At 50.8% G+C, this 16,935-nt stretch overlaps 1 protein-coding gene across 1 annotated transcript in view; it reads left to right on the plus strand.

Moving 5' to 3' along the window:
• Nucleotides 1-16,935, plus strand: part of COL22A1 (collagen type XXII alpha 1 chain) — a 199,795-nt gene continuing 182,860 nt past the window's right edge. The window contains exon 1 of the mRNA XM_040988507.1: nt 1-259. The gene's annotated coding sequence lies outside the window, so the exon portion shown is untranslated. The remainder of the gene's footprint in view (nt 260-16,935) is intronic.

Below are 16,935 nucleotides of genomic sequence, written 5' to 3' on the forward strand. Positions count from 1 at the left end.
TCTGCGCTTCCCCGACTTTGCTCCGCGCGCATTTTCTGCCCCACTCTGCAAAGTCGAAGCTGGGCCTCCAACTCTGCACCTAGGTGATGGTGCTGGCGCGCGTCCTCGCGCCGGACGCCCCCAGGCGGGCTCACCTGTCTCGTCTGGAGGCCCAGTGAGCCCTCTCCTGACCCGCGCGGGGGCTGCCCGGGGGACTGCCGACCCCTCCGGGACACACTTCCCTGGGAGCTCTGGCAGCCTTGCGGCGACTCGCTGCCAGGTAAAGTCTGGGGTCGGTCGGCCGCTTCAGGGAGGGGTGCGGGGAGGGTCCACCCCAAGTGCGCGGGTCCCGGACACGTGTGCGCTGGTGGGGGTGGGGCGCCGCGGTGGGCAGCAGCTGTGAGGAGAAGGGAGCCGCACCGGCTCACACCTGTTGGGGTGCACCTGCAGGCCCTGGAGGCAGGCTGGCAGGCCTGGGCTAGGAGCAGAGGAGCCGGGTGGGGCACCCACCAGCCTGTCAGTGGGTCCTCAGAGCTGTCTGCCGCGGCTTGCCGTCTCCCAGAGCCGTGGCAGTATTTTGCACCAGTCTTGGCCTGCAAGGGTCATCTGCGTCTCCGCGTGTCACTTGTTGATGGTTTGCATCTAGCAAACCCTGGCACACTGAAGACCACGTAAGAGTTCGGTTGGTAGAACTGCCTGGGAGGTCCAAGGCCCCGAGCTTCTGCTTGCTAAGATGCCTGCTGTGCAGGGCGTTTTCTGCCCAACTGCACGCCACCTGCCATCCCCAGAAGCCCGAGTTTTGCTGGTAGTCTAGCTTTCCAGTCCCAGTTCTGGTTGCTCTGAGCCAGGGACGGAGCCTGGGCAGCACAAGCTCCAGGTTGAGCAGATGCAGATAATGGAGAGGCTCAGAGGGAGCACCTGGGACGGGGAGGCAGGTGCTGCACCCTGCTTGGCTTCTACCTCATCCCTCATCCTCTCCCCTGTCCCCAGCGCCCTTAGGACAGCCCTGCCTGGATGTCCTAGGGTCCCTCCTGGTAAGAAACAAGTTGGGGACCACGACTCCTTTCCTGGAGGTCCTGGAGACCACCCAGAGCGGACTCGGCACCTCCTCAGACTCCGAAATGGGTGTTAACCTACACAGTGTGTGAATAAACGACCCACACATGGATCCAGCCCACACCACAGCTTTAGTGCTATCCGAGTTGCTTTAATTACTGGCTAACCGGAACACCCAGAGTTCACCTGCAGGACTGCCCTTTTCTCTTCTCATGTGGCTTGAATCTGTGTAGGGCCACTGGTGGCCAGGGCTGATGGGCGGCTGCCTGTTTTAAACAAGGTCCACCTCACGCCGAGCATCTGTTGTCACTAGGGTAGCCAGCGTGACCCCTCCAGACCAGGGAGTTTGTCTACTCTGGGCTGTCGCTCTGATTCCCACATCCGGGGTAGTAGATCAGTGGGAGTGGACTCGGAGGAAAGAAACCAAGATGCCTTCAAAAAGAGGGCTTGGCTTGTGTGCAGAGCCACACACAATTGTGGGCAGGTGCTTGGGTGTGGGAGGAGGGGCTGGGCAGCCGCAGTGGGGGGCTGCCCCGTGGCAGGTGACTCTGGTCTTGCTCTCCAGAGCTTGCCACTTGCACAGGGGAGACCGATTTATAGCCTGGTGTTGTTGGCAGTGCGTGCACCTCTCTACTATGCTGCTGCTACTGATGATTGTGGTGGCAGCTGCCAGGGGTGGGGGTCGGGGGCGGATGGTTGCTGTGAGCCAGCATTGTGAACCCTGTGTGTTTGCTGTTCAACTGTGAATTTTCTAAGCCAGGGAAGAAAAGAACCCAGGGGCTGAGTGATTCACCAAGATCTTTGTGATGGGCTCAGAGTGACCACACAGGGTCAGTCATTCCCTGTCCAGGTTCAGTGCACCTGGCTTTGGCGACAGCTGGTCCAGGCTCCTCCTGCTGGTGGCTGGCTCTTCCCTGCAGCTTGCACACCTTGGGTTTACTCACTCCCAATGGCGAAGGAGTCAACAGCTTCTGAGGCAGCCTCGGCCCAGGAGTGAACAGTCAGAAGTTCTTTTCTGCAGACAAAAGCCTCCCTCCTGTCACTGCTGTGAGCCGCTTGTTCGTGCTCTTCGGGGTGCTCACACACGTTCCATGTTTGTTGCCATGTACATGCCGGTGACATCTGTACAAATGAAAATGCTGTCCCTGCTGGTCCCGTCTGTCAGCTGCCTGTGGGTACCAGGCAGTGTGTTAGACCTCGTCACACCCTTGGGGCCTGCTGTGTGTGAGCCATGCCATCGTGCCCTCTGCAGGGGAACACACTGAGCTTTCCCTACTCAGTCTAGCAGGCAGTATAACTGGAGTTCAAACTCATGTCTGAGTACACAGCCTGTGCTGTTCAAATAAATGCCCTAATGTCTTAAGTGTCAAATGCATACAAATCAGAGAAAAAGGCAAATGCACCGCATAGGTGATTTGTGTCTGTGTTTTAAATGGTCCTTGTCAGATTGTCCACTCTCTGCAGGAACAGACAGCACAGTTTCCAAGGCTGTCGCTGCCTGCAGCCCTCCTGAGTTCTGACCCCCAACTCAGCCAATGGTGGTGTGCTGACAAAGACCCATTCGTAACTGTACTCAAAGCTGTGCACCCATATCACAGAGCAGTTAGAGGACAATAAGCCATGGAAATGAAGAGCCTTGTGTGGCCAGGATGGTGTGTCTTCATAGCAGGTGCCCCGTAAGTGACTGGAGGAAGAGTTGGATGTGTGAACCGGCAAGGTGGGATGAATTTTGTGAGCACTGGGGAGTGGCGATGTGGTTTCCATAGCTGTTTGGAAGCTTGACAGACAGAATGAGACCAGGGCCACGTCCCGAGGTCTTGGAGGAACCTCTGACCATGGCTGAGCAGGCTGATCTCTTTGCCCTGAGACCTGGGCTGTTGGCATATCCCAGTTTTACAGCAGTGCCCCAGCGCCCATGCCTGCTGACACCTCCATGTAGCCGAGGTTGGAATGTCTGCTGCCTTGAGAGTTTACACCCAGCAATGTGTGCCTCAAGCTCTCATCTAGCCATGACTATGCAGCTCTAAGTACAGCAAAGTCAATAAGCCTTGCAGAAGCAAATTGACAAATGGTGATAGTAAGTTCTTCTCTGCGGGTTGAAACTTACACAGAACTTTTAGTATGGACCGTGACATGTAGTACATTTTGGCTGACTGAAGTTCATTATCATTTTAATCACAAGCAATTGATTGAAATATTGGGAAGTTGTGCTGGTTGATCCATCCCAGCCCAGAGCCCTTCGCTCTGCCTGGCCCTGGCTCACGGAGGGCTCTGTCTGAAGGTTGCCTTGGTCATGGGCCTGGGATCTTTAATGGTTGTAGGGCAGTCTCCAGGCTGAATCCGGCTCTTGTGTTTGTCATTGGTGTGCTTTCAATGCTTTGGGATTCAACACAGTGTCCATCATACTAGGGCTCTGGGATTTCAGGTTGGCAAACAGATGTGACAACCATGGAGCCTGGCAGGCTGGGTATCTGTAGTCTTTACAAGGTTGTGTGGGACCTAGGGTTCCCCTTGGCCTCACTACTTTATCCTTACCCTGGGAAAGAAAGGGCCTCCACTCACGGCATCGCCTGCCGCCTCGAGAGGCTTAACAGAGGCACAGTGTGGGCATAAGTGTTAGCTTCTGCCATCCCTTGCTGCTTTGTTCCCTTGGTGTGCCTCTTCCTGCAGGAATTCATCCAGGCATCATTTAATCCTCTTTGCAGGTCCACTGTGTATCAGGTATGGTCAGGGACTGAATGGGCAAGCATTGCCCAGGCCTGGGGCTCCCTGCTCACTGTGAGAGGGGCAGGTGTCTCATGTCTGCACCCCGTTCACCTTGCCTCAGCGCAGGGCCCTCTGTGCACAAGCCTATGCCCCTCCTTAGGTAAGTCTTATTGTGACTCTAGAGATATTTCTCCCTGTCAGGTGCAAAGAGTTGGATCTGGAGGTGCTAAGATTATCTTTTGCCTGCCAGTTGCATGTATGTGGATAGCTGCCCGTGACTGGCCGTGTGCTAGGACTTCCGAGCTCTCCAGGCTTCTGGTAGGGCAACTTCAGTCTTGGGGGTGAAGCCGCTGCTTCTTGGAGAGTGACACATCAGCATTCACAGAGCTGGAAGGAGAGAGTGCCAATAGGAAACCAAGTCAGAGCACATGGCCCTCCCACCCTGCTCTTGCAGACCTTCTAGGAAAGGAAACCCTGGCTGGGCTTCTTCTCTTTATTCTCCCCTAGATAAGAGGAGGGGGTGGCATGAGGACAGCACCCCCAAGTCTGTGTGGATGCTGGGGCACTATTTATATGTGTGGCTTCACCAGAGCAGACGCCACTGCTCAGAATAAATTCAACAGAAATACCTCTCTTGTCCTCAGCCCCTGTAATCTGAGACCATCTGTTGTGCCAGGACCCAAGACAGTGCACTTGGGCGGGCCCTGGGAGTGGGAAGAGGCAGTGAAAGAAAAACAAATTCAGGAAGAATGCAACCCAGCAAATGTGCAAGGAAGCACGTTTCCGGTGTTTGCGGGACCCAAGAGTGGTAGGTGTGGCTAATGTTTTCTAGTGCTCAGGCGTGGGGGTCTCTCTGGTCTGTGCTGCCACCAGTGGTCTGGGAAGCACTGCGGGGGAGTGTCTGGATGCACTGTGGAAGCTGGCTCTTGGTTGCAGAGGTGGAACAGGGCAATTCTGGGAAAGCATGGATCAACTGAGCTGCCGATGAAAGATAAAAGAGGAGAAAGTGAAACCTGGAGAGGGAGCCTGGGGTGCAGCACACCCCGGAGGAGGTGGGGCTCCACAGGTGAGGTGCTGGGTTGGTGGTGGCAGGTGTGTCAGATACCTTCTCTGTAGCGTTCGGGTGCGAGGCTCCAAGCTCCATGTCTGGGGTCCACACCCGGCCAAGGGATCCAGCTCTTCTCTCCTGACTGCATCAAAGCCCTGTAGACTTGACACCTCTAAGAAGTGGAGCAAAGTGAATGATTCAAAATTCCTTTGAAGCACCGAACCCCAGGTTCTCAGCCTGCTGCTGCACCGTTCTCTGATGCCTTTATGGTGGTGCTGCTTGTGCCTTGTTGGGTGGCCCCGAATGTGCCTCTAACCTCTCTATATAGTAACTCCTTGACCTTGAGCAGTGTCCTGGCCTCAGATTTTTCATCTGCGGAAGGAGACAGTCATTCTGGGCTGGGCATGCTGCTATGGGGGCACCATGTGGGTAAGAGCATCTGCTTGCCTGCCTTGTCCTTATTCTGTGGTTGTGATCAATTTGATCTCTGGGGCAGGTAACTGCCATGGCTGCCACTTGCCTTGAGTGGATTAGATGTGGGAGGGAAGGTTTTCTCATTTACCGTGTGAGGTCTGCCTGTCTGATTCAGGAGTGATGGAAAAGTAATAATGTTAAAAGACCTGCCTGGACACCAGGAGCTGAATTACCTATGATCACAAAAGTGCTTTCAATCATATTTGGCCAAAAGCTCCTTCCCTGGGCCTTAGCAGGCCTTGGCCACTTCCTACGACTTCTGTTGATGAAGACTGGTCCAGCGTGAGCTCCAAGATAGAAACTTCATCTCCTCATGGTAAAGCTCTCTGCCTTCTCTCCCTGAGGGATAGGGGCCCTTGGCTCCCGTCCTCTCCCCCTCCAACCCCTGATGGAGGGCTGGGGTGAGTGTGAAGGGAGGGGTGGTGACAGCCTTCACCTGAGAGGCTGCAGCAGTGGTCATATTGCAGGTCCACCCATGACTTGTCCCTGGTTTCCAGGCATCCCAAGGGTGGTCCTTCATCTGAGGAGAGTTTGGCTAAACCTTGCTCACATCCTCTGCTCCTGCCCTACCCCCTTCATGACAAGGGTACTTGAGCTTCATTACAGCTCAAGTACCCTTGCCGGGCAAGCGGTTATCATGGTTGATGTCAACTTGACAGACCCAAGTTCAGTTCAGTTCATGCAGAATGCTTCCCCGCCCCAGCCCCTGCACTGTCATCTCTGCCCTTTGTTCTCAGTTTGCAACAAGCAGACATTCAATCAGGTGATGATGGTGAAGCTGAAGATAAGGGCCGAGGTCAGTCCCTGAAGGGCTGCTCACCTCTGTCCCCAGGCAGTGAGGGGTAGCTGCAGGAGTTATCCGGGATCCAGAGACCATGCTCGTGTATTAGGACCTTGTGTTTCTTGTAAGGATGCGCAGAAAGCCGTGTTCCAGCCTTCAAGAATTGGTGGGAGCTTTTGCTGCTCCTCCCATCCCCTTCTCTGAATGACTGCTTTCTCCCCATTCTGCGTGACTCGAGTGTCTCCCACTGAGTAGAAACCTTGCTTTCACCACCCGTAAAAATTGTGATGCCCAAGTCCTCTTCTATCACAGGGCTCTGTCTCCTTGTGATCAAATCAACTATTGCTCTCTGAAATGGCCTTCACTATTGTTATTTTGTTTGCTTTCTCCTTTAGAAAGTTAGCTAAGTGAGGGCCAGTGCTGTGGTACAGTAGTTTAAGCCACTATTCCATGTGCAGCACTGGCATTCCATGTGGGCAATGGTCCAAACACAGTTGTACTGCTTTTGATCCAGCTCCCTGCCAATGGTTTGGGAAAGCATTGAAGAGTGGCCCAAGTGCTTGGGGCCCTGCACCCATGAGGGAGACCTGGATGAAGCTCCTGTCTTTGACCTAACCCAGCCCTGGTGGTTGTGGCTGTTTGGGGAGTGAACCAGTACATGGAAGATTTCTCTGCCTCTCACTCCCTTTACCCGCCTCTGTAACTCTGCCTTTTAAATAAGTGAATACATCTGTAGAAAGTGTTAACTCAGTGCAGACAAGGATGTTACTGCAACCAGTGATTGAAACAATGCCTGGCAGAAAATCAGCAGCTCAATGGATGCTTGTCAAAGTAATGAATCAAGGGCTGCAACGACAATGTGGAACTGTGCAGAAGTGAGTGAAGGCTTCAGAATGAGGAGGTGCCTTTCACATCACTGGAACTCAGCTTAAGAAGTCACTTCTGTTTCAAGAATACACAATAAGGCCCAAGTATCATCTACAGGTTCCAGCACCTGGGAGAACTGGCATCTGCCTGCTTCTTAGGAAGATGATCAGGAGCAAGAAAAACCAAGAGGAAGTCTTCCTGAAGTCTGTTAGTGTGAAGGCGGTTAGGGAAGTACATTTCTGTGTGTTCATGTTCTCCTTTACTCAATCCTTGTGCACACTGGGAGTAGGGGCTCGAGCAGATGCCATCTGCATTACTAGGGCATCTTGGAGGATGTGAGTTGAAGGCTGGGGGAATGTTTTGCTATTTGGCTCCACCATGGCTTCCTGACCACTTTTGTTTTATCCCTTCTGTGTACTTCTCTTGCAGAGAATGGCAGGGAGCAGTCCTTGCTGGCTAAAGGAAAAGAATGCAGAATTTGAGATCATAATGGCTTGGGATTAAAACCCAGTCCTATGATGGCCTGGCTGTCTGATCTCAGGAATCTTCCAAATCTTTTGGAACTTGAGGTCAATCCATTGTCACAAGTTCTCGTAAAGAGATAAAGTATTGTAAGAGAAGCAGCCAGCACAGCTCAGGCTGTTATTTATATCATTTGCATCTTCAGCTATTCAACATTTCTGTCTTCCCTTCTATCTGTTAGATCAGCTGCCATTTGTGAATTATGTACTCAACAAATATTTATTGAGCATCTTTTTTTGTGCATGCTAGTGGTAAGTATTGGAATCTAAGGCCATTTTTATGTGTCAAGAAACTTGTCACCTGATAGCGATGAAAAATCAAAGCACACAAGGTAAAAATTCTGAAGGTGGTGATGACATGTGAAACTTTCAACCAGTTTACACCTGTTGAACACTGGGGTGTAGAGGTATTGCGTGCCTCGGTCTTCTCAATCTATCTCTTGTCTTTCTTATCCATTCTTATCTATTTCTTGTCCTCCTATCTCTTGTCTATTTCTTATCCATTGAAAGTTTTCAACATGTTATGACCTCCTTAGTGACATGGAAACTGGCTGAAAGTTCATGTGCTTGCCCTGAGTGTGTGCTTGCTTGCATGGTTTCAATTGAACAACAAGATATAAAAAAAAAAGAAAGAAGGGGGCGCAGGAAGATAGGAAAACAAGAGAGACAAGAGTAGAAGGGAAAGAAGAAATGGAGAAGGAAGAAGACAAAGAGGTAGCATTAGAAACAGGCATAACATTTGAGATCTGATACAAGTGAGCAGCATTTGTGGTTTACCCTGTGTCTTCACAGAATGAGGCTGAGCATGTAGCTAGGCAATGGAGGTGGAAAAGAAGGGGCGGACAGAGCCCATGGCTAGGTACTGTTGGTCTTAGTCTTCTGTTGGGTGATTATGCTGCTTACTCATAAAGACTCTTGTGTAAGGGGAAAAGGTACTCCATAGCAGAAAGAATGGTTTTCTGGTTTGGTCTCATGGGAACAGAGAAGACAGCCAGGGGCAAGAGTGATGTGTGGGAGAGGAAGAGCAGGTGGACTTAGCAGTGGGTGGGATGGGGATGTGACAAGAGAAGCTCCGTTGGATATGGAATGCCATCGGCCTTCCATGGTATTGCAGGGAAGCTGCTGGTGGTTCTTGCCCATTGTGAGCAAGGGGTGTGGGGGGGGGGCGGGGGGAGGGGGAAGGACTTGTGATCTCTGACTGTCCTTCTCTGATATTAGCCCATGATTCCTTCTTATTAGGCTCAGTAAGATGACCACGGCTTGTCAAAATGATCCCACTTCCAGGGAAGTCAGTATTTACTGTGACACACAGGCATAAGAACGGGATGTGGATGAGGTAATGGGGCTTGTTAGGAACACTCAAAGGCCAAGGCCAAGGGCTGCAGTCAGATCCTCAAACAGAGTTCCTGTCTGCTGTAGACAGCGTGTTGGTATCCTTCCCAAAGTCCAATGTTCACACACGATCCTAGGGCAATGGTGTTAGGGAGAGGAGCTTTGGGGTGCCTTACTGTTAGTGGGAGACTCATGTCCTTATGAAGGAGACTCATGTCCTTATCATGTCCTTTGTCACAGTAGGACACAAAGTAAGCATTGCCCTGTGTGGACTGGGCAACCCGCATTCCTCAGACACCAAATCAGATCTGACCATATGTGCATATTCCTATTGTTCATAAGCCACCCGGGGTGCCAGACCAGGCCTTACGGTGTTGCTTTTTTCTGTTTGTTTCCAGAATGAAGCAGGGTTTTCTTTTTGAAAAATCTGTTCATCTGTTGGAGCTGCAGGTTTGAGTTTTGGTGGAACCATTCCCTGATGTATTCATTGTGTTTGTGCTGCCAACGTGAGCACGCCTGATGTAGCTGGTGTGATTAAGGGACGTTGGTCCAGCAAGTGCAGGGAAGGGAATAAGGCATATGTGAATGCTTCCTGTGCACTGTCGCCTTGACCTGTCATTTAGCTTTAATGGTCTTTGCCTTCTCATCTATGAGTTGGGGCTCACCCAGCACCCGGGGACAGCCATGCTGCTCTGTTTTTAATGAATGGTCATCTGTAGTTGAAATAGTACTTTATACTTCTGTGTTCTGTGCGTTGAACATCTCACTGCCTCGTTAAGGTATTTCTGAACACACATGAGTGTGACACGAGGTGTTACTGGCTTTCTTGTGATGGACAAGGTTATTGGGTAAGGTTACCTGGGTAAGTCACCTGGGCATGGAAGGACCCAGAGAAGAATTGCTAAAGGGATTTCTGACCTCTCTGTACACTTTCCCCACCTGTGATTTTTTTTAAAAAAGTTTTATTATTATTACTATTATTTTATGATACAGTTCCATAGGTTCTACTGTGTGGATTTTGTTAAGGACTTGAATCTACTATGATATGATGTTCTTTCATTTTTGTTCATTCAGTTCCTCATTCTCCAGTTTCTCTTTTTACGTTATGCACATGACTTCAGTTCATATTGTCCCAATTTGATTCATCCATGATGCTTTTGGAACCAATCTCCTTGCATAGCTGTTTGGGCTTGCTCTCGGTGCTGTCACCTAGGTGACTGGTCACAGTCAGTGGTACGGTTCTGTACATTTTGTAGGATCCTCACTTGCACTTAGGGCCTGAAGGCCTGGCAAGCGATTGTTAGACTTTTTACCCCTGTTGAACACTTCACCTTGCAGCGTCTCATGTGATGGTATAACTTCAGCTTCAACCCTCGGCTCCTTTTCAGACTCATGAGAAGCACGACGCAGTTGGGCGCCACACCCTTCTTTTCCAAGGTTATGGCCTGCTTAGGACTTTCTTCCTTTTGTGGGATCTTGTTTTATAACGCTTAAATGGTGGGTATGTGCCGTTCTGTTCCTTCCTCAGGGATGTTTTTGCTGGCTATGGAATGGTATATTCAGTTCTTGTCTTCCAGCTCTTGACAGATGTTACAGCATTTTCTCTTGGTTTCCTTGGTTTCAAGTAAGAAGCCTTCTGTTGGGGGCGCTACCTGCCCTGGGCAATGTGTCGCGGTCCTGTAGACTCTCTTTGTCTTTATTTTCACAGATTTCATCATGATGTGCTCTGGTGTGAATTTCTTTGTTTATGTTTGGGGATAAGTAGGATCTGGAGCTTCTAGGGTCTCAGTATGTTTGGGAATTTTTCCTCTATTTATTTGGATCTTTGTTTAGTCCTGGGCTTGTTTTCCTCTACTTTGCAGACTCCTCTGGTATGACACTCTGTACTTGGTTACTACACTCTGCACTATCTCATGGACCCCAAGCTTTGATCTCATGTCTTCCTGTCTTCTTGGTGTCATTCGGACTGTGAGACTCTACCGCCTGTTTTCTAGTTTGCTGATTCCTTGCTCTGTTGATTTGCCTCCAGATTACTGCTGGGCTAGCCTTGATATTGAATGTCAGTCCTGGCATTTTTAGCTGCTGGCTGTATCTTCTCTTTGCTGGGAGTTTCCTTTGTTTGTATTAGTGCTCGTTGAAGCGTTTCTGCGATTTCTGCTTTCAGCACACTTGTCGGGAAGTTTGAGTTATTTCCATATTGCAGTCGGTTGATGGGATTCATTGTCGTGGTTCTGGTCTTTGGTTCAAGGAGTGACCTGCAGTGATGGCATGGATACAGTGTCGTCCTATGCAAATGACTTTTGAGTGTTCCATAGACAGTCACTTTATGTGGGTCTAGGAGGATGGCCCAGGTGGAGTTACATCTCCAGTTCTGCACTGTGCCTTGTGATACCAGTCTGACAAATATCCAGCGCCACACAGAACTTCCCACCACATCAGCAACAGGGAAATTATGGATTAGGAGAAGGAAGCCTAAGATAGGGAAATGCTGTAACATGCTCACTTCTACGTATTACGAAGTGTAGACACTGGAAGTAAAGGTGGTGCTATTGTCAGAGACACAAGTGGCTTCTTTCCTTCCTCCGATTCTCTAGAGCTCTGCCTGCCACTCCCTCTGTGAATTTCTGGGTGTACCTCCAGCCCTGATTTCTCCTCTGAGCCTTACTGGCCACTGGCCTTTGGCCTCTGCATATGGCCGTCTTATAGGGGCCTTTACCCAGGCTGACACCCAGATCATCCTCCTGGAAACTGGGCCTGCTCTAGACGCTGCAGTTCCTCTATCTGCTCACTCCCTGCCAGTGCCCTGGGGTGGCAGGCTCTGCAGTAGAACCACTTCTATGCGCTCAGGGAACCTTGCTGACACCTCTTTGGATGGTTGTGGGTTGCCTTATCACTGGTCCCTGTAATCAGTCCTTCTCAATGTTACATCAGGGCTGGCCACTCCCCTACAGGCAGACATGCCCTGGCCCCAGGGGTCTCTAAGCAAAGCTTGAGCACCTTGTTGGGGTCACTGCACAGGTCTTTCCGCTGCCTTTGTTAATGCCCCTTCCTCACCTTCCGGTGCCTTCCTCTCCACCAATCGCTGCTTTGGCTCTGAGCTGTTTTCATCATCACTCCCCTCCTCCAAGCTACTGTGTTTCTTGCTCCAATTACTCTTCCTTCCATTGCCTTTCTAAGTTCAACCTGTGTATCCCCACCTCCAGGAAGCCTTCTCTGACCTCCTGGGCATGGGCTAGGGTCTTGTCCCCTCTGCTAGAGCACTCTCCACTGGGAGGTAAAAGTCTCCTTGCTTGTCTGCTTGCAACTGGTAGACTCTGTGTGACCTCTAGGGCATGATTGGATCAGACTCAATGAAGTTCAGCCCTCTTGTGTGGCCACTGTCACCTGCAGGCTCTGAGTAGCTCAGGTACATGAGTCTCCTGTGAACAGCCCATCGTGACAATAATGGCAACAGTGTGCTCATTTTGTTCAACCGTGTTACAGAATCTTCCAGAAGCCCCACAAGTAGGGGATATTGCTCCTCTTTTGTAGGCAAAGAAACCAAGAATTGGAAAATAATAAAAGTAGATTGCCAGGAGTACTCTCTAAAGCCAGGTATATCCTGAGTATGTTGACTTGTAATTACTCATTTAATGAAATTCAACAGACAGACCTGTGAGAAGACTTGTTTCTTGTTGAATGATAGGACTGAGTTCCAGAGGAATTGCCACTGGAGCTTCCTTCCTTCAAACTGCACTCAGTGGAGTTCAAATCAAGCACGTGGCTCTCGGCAGTGTGCTGGGGGCAGAAGCTAGCCAGTTTGCTCATCCTGTCTTTGACTCACATGTGTGGCACACAAAACTCAGCAGGGCCATGCCAGAGACTTTAAGTTGGGCTCACACTCACAAGATGCAGCATGGTGGTGTGGACACAGCCACCCAAAGCCCTGGCATCTGCTCAGATTCCTGGCCAGCACATAGCACATCACCCCAGCAACCCAGCAGTGGTGCCTCATCTCCCCAGCACTCGCCCTCGGTGGGCAGCAGCCGAACCCCGAGTCAGCTGGAGCTCACACGGTGTCCAGGTCACTCTTATGGCGTGTTGAATCCTGTTCTGTCTCTGAGTTGCTTTATGCTCAGTGTTTGGTTTGCCCCTTCCTTGGGGTCCCTGAACGAGGAATGCTGGTTGCTATGACAATGGGCCAGTGTCTGGAAGGAACTCAGCTCAGCAAGTTAATTGCTGGACTTGGGGGCACTAATGGCAGAGCTCTGCCTCCCAAACAGAGCATCTTGCATCATGCTAGCTCAGCGGTTCACCCCTGGGAACGGTTCAGGGGCAGGTGAGAGACAGGCATCATGGTACGCTGTGCCTGATGGATGTCTCTGCACCAGGATCAGGGCTGAATGCATTGCAGGGGTCTTTTCATGGCCCCTCCAACAGCTGGTTGCAGGAGCAGAGCTGATCTGCTGGTGGGCAGGAGTGGCTGTGTGACTGGTCCGTCCATTTCACCAGGAGCCGACCCCAGGGCCCCAGGGCTCTGTGAGGATCACTCACTCAGTGTCCTTGGCGCTATGAATGCTGTGAAGTTCAGTCCCTTCGCTGCAGTCTCCTGTCAAGATAGAAGCAGAGAGAACACCTCGCAGCCCCCTCTTTGAAGCTGGCATGGCCCTGATATTACAGCCAAAGACATTCTGAGAAAAGAGAACATTAGTTTTCATGCACATAGATGTAAAAATCCTCAGTCAAATGTTAGCAGATTGGATGCCAGGATGCACTGTGAGCAGGTGGGACTTGGTCCACACACAGAAGCCTGGCTCAGCCGTCTTCCACATCAGTTAATGTAGCCCAGCACAACACAGGCTGAGGACTGCCATTCTTCTCCCCCGTGGTGTCTTCTGGATGTTTTTCTTCCATGGTAAGGCTTGTCCTCCCAGTGCTGATCGCTGGGTGCTGAACTGGTTGGGTTTTGACCTTGTCCAGAGGTCAGAAGGCCCAGAGAGTTTGCAATTCAGGTGTGAGCAGGTTGCATTCCTTCAGGAATCTCCGGGGATGGTGGGGAGGGCGGATCCCTTGCTGTGCCAACCAGCAGGCGCTGCCTGCTTTCCTCTGCCCCTGGCTGTTTCCTCCACCTTCAAAGCTGGCACTTGCAGGGAGCGCTCAGTCTTTCACCGTTGAGTGTGATGCCAGCGGTGGGTTTTTATCCACAGCACCTGTCACATTGGGGGGCGCCCTCGTAGTCACAATGCATTGTGTGATTTTTTTCATGATGGGTGTTGGAGTTACCAAAGGCCTTTTCTTTTTAAGATTGTTAAACATTTCATTTGAAAGGTAGTTTTTATAGAGAGAGAGAGGAAAAAGAGGGAGGCAGAGAGAGAGAGAGAGAGAGAAAATGGCTGCAGTGGCTGGGGACAAGCTAATTGAGCTGATCGGAGGCTAGCAGCCAGAAGCCTTCTGGGTTTCCCACATGGGTGCAGAGTCCTTGGGCCATCTGCTGCTGCTTTCCCAAGCCATACACAGGGAGGTGGATCAGAGCGGAGCAGCTGGGACATGGGCTGCCACATGGATTCCTGCACTGCGGGTGGAGGATTACCTACTATGCCACTGTGCCAGCACCAAATGCTTTTCACTTATCAGTTAGGCTCAGTGTGTGTTTTTTCTCCCTTTATTTAAAAACAGTTTTATTAATATAGCAAGAACAAATTTCATGCAGTTCATAACTACAATTCTAAGAATATAAGAAAACTTTTGTCTTTCTCCCTTCCTTCCTTCTGAAATATTTATAACATGTTTCCTTTACTTTATAACTCCCCTGAATAGAGTTCAACAAATAGAGTGCAAAGGCCACTATTCAGTATGAATATATACAAGCTGCAATCAAACCCCCAGCTGTCAGCTTTTCTCAGATTCATTAATATTATTGCATTCTATATACCACAAATCAGAGAAAATGTGATATTTGTATTTTCGAGTCTGGCTTACTTCCCTGGGCATAATGGTCTCCAGTTGTATCCATTGTATATAGAAGACAGGCCCAGCGTGGTGGCCCTCGACTTTCAGGTGCTGGGATCCCATGTGGGCACTGGTTTGTGTCCTGGCTGCTCCTTTTCCCATCCAGCTCCCTGCTTGTGGCCTGAGAAATCAGCAAAGGATAGCCCAAAGCCTTGGGACCTTGCACCTAGGTGGGAGACCCAGAAGAAGCCCCTGGCTTCTGGCTGCAGATCGGCTCAGCTCTGGTAATTGCAGCCTCTTGGGGAGTGAGCCAGAGCACAGAGGGTCTTTTTCTCTGTATCTCCTTCTCTATATAAAAAAAATCTGCCTTTCCAATACAAATAAGTAAATCTTAAAAAAAAAAAAAAGGATTTCATTCTCTATTGTGGCTGAGCAATGTTCCATCATGTACGTATGCCACATTCTCTTGATCCAAGCATCAGTTGAACGGCCACAGAAGCAGGAATGCACATGTCTCACGTGTTGGTTTCATTTCCTTTGGATAAATCCCCAGGAAGGTGACCCCCCCACCTTGATCCTGCATACCGAGTCACCTTCTCGCATTCCTGAGATAAATCCCACCTGCTGTGGTACCCAATACTTTTAATGTGCAGTTAACTTGGGTTTCCTTGTCTTCAGTGGGGTACTTTTGAATCTATCTCCACAAGGGATATTGGTATTTGGTTTTCTCCCAAATACACAGACACAAATCATCTAATCACCCAGGTGATCTGAGAAGTCTCCACCTCAGTCCCCGTCTTTCCAAGCGGAAATGACAGTGCTTGTTGCGATGGCCACTTGCAGTCACGTACCTGCCACATGTGCCTTGCACATGTAGGTGGGAAACATCCGTTATTTCATTGCTCACACAGTTCCATGGGATGTCTACATCCGTGTAACAAATGCTCCCCAGCGTCATTGATCCACACATCTGTTTATTAGGTGCCACCATGGGTTAGGGATTGTTATGGTTGCTGGGCTGCAGACTGAGAAAGACGGACAGGTCTGTGCGTTCAGGCAGCTTGGAAGGTAAGAGGGGTGAGTAGCCATTTCTGGCTTACTGAGACACTGCCCCTCCTTTCTCTTCCCTCTTCTTTCTGCCTCTGTTCATGATCGTGTCTTTCTTCACAGTCTGTGGCAGTCTCTGGGTATTGCCATCTAGGTTGTTGTGCCCCAGGCACTCGGGGGGTGACCTTCAGTGCCAGCCAGCTGTGCTTTGCTCCAAAGGGGGCAGGGACTAGGTTGTAGAACCCATGTCCTGAGAGGACCGCACTGCACCTGCCCTGTGGGAGAAGTCCCCTCAGTGCAGGCACAGGGACTGATACGTGCAGGATGATGTGATGCGTGACGCAGTCAGGACCGGGGCCAGACCCCATGGGCACTTACAAAAGTTCCAGGCACAAAGGAGGGGCAGGATTGGTTCCAGGCATCAGTAATTCATCAGTGCTAAGCAGAAGAACCAGAGGGAGAAAGCAGGTTTGAAGAGTGATGCCTGCCTGATGTAAGCCCAGCTCTGCACAGGGAAAGGAGAGGGCACTGTGTCGGCAGAATCCTGGCTGTGGATGGAGCCTGAGCGTGCAGAGGGGAGTCTGTTAGCAATGTGCTGCATCATGGAGTGCAGGGCTGTGGCTCTCTGACAAGTGCTATGTTCAGTGCTGTTATACACTGGCCTTTGTACATGGGGTAGCTGCGTTTGAGGACTTGCAGGCCTTCCCAGCAGTCTCTCCCCAAGCTTGGCCCTTTTGGCGTTGCTTTACAGGAGCTGTAGGGACTTCTGTGCCTGATGTAGACCGAGAGCAGCCACTCCATGGAGTGCTGTGGCTGTTACCAACAGAGTTTGCGATCCCTGCCCACCACTTCTAAGCATGTGACCAGGGCTCAGGTCAGTCTGTATGAGGACATGGTCATAGGCAGTCGCAGACCTGGTCAAAATGAAACAGACTCAAGCCCCTGAGGCCTGATTGGAGAAGGGCACCCCAGGAGCGGAGGCAACGCCAGCATGGAGTGCTGGAACCTCGTGTTAGGAACGACCATGCTTGCTGAGGGGAGCAGGCAGCCCCATGCAGCTCACAACTTTGCGTGTGCCTTGCTCTCCTGGGGCAGTGTGTGTGGTGTGGGGGAGAGGAAGGAGCCCAGAGGCTGCTGAACCTGTGTTGGGTATCAGGCTCAGCATAGGTGATACTTTGTTCACAGCTAATCCAGCT

The sequence above is a fragment of the Ochotona curzoniae genome, unplaced genomic scaffold (genome assembly GCF_017591425.1).
Source record: "Ochotona curzoniae isolate NIBS_2020 unplaced genomic scaffold, NIBS_Ocur_1.0 contig_4895, whole genome shotgun sequence".
Classification (NCBI taxonomy): Eukaryota; Metazoa; Chordata; class Mammalia; order Lagomorpha; family Ochotonidae; genus Ochotona; species Ochotona curzoniae.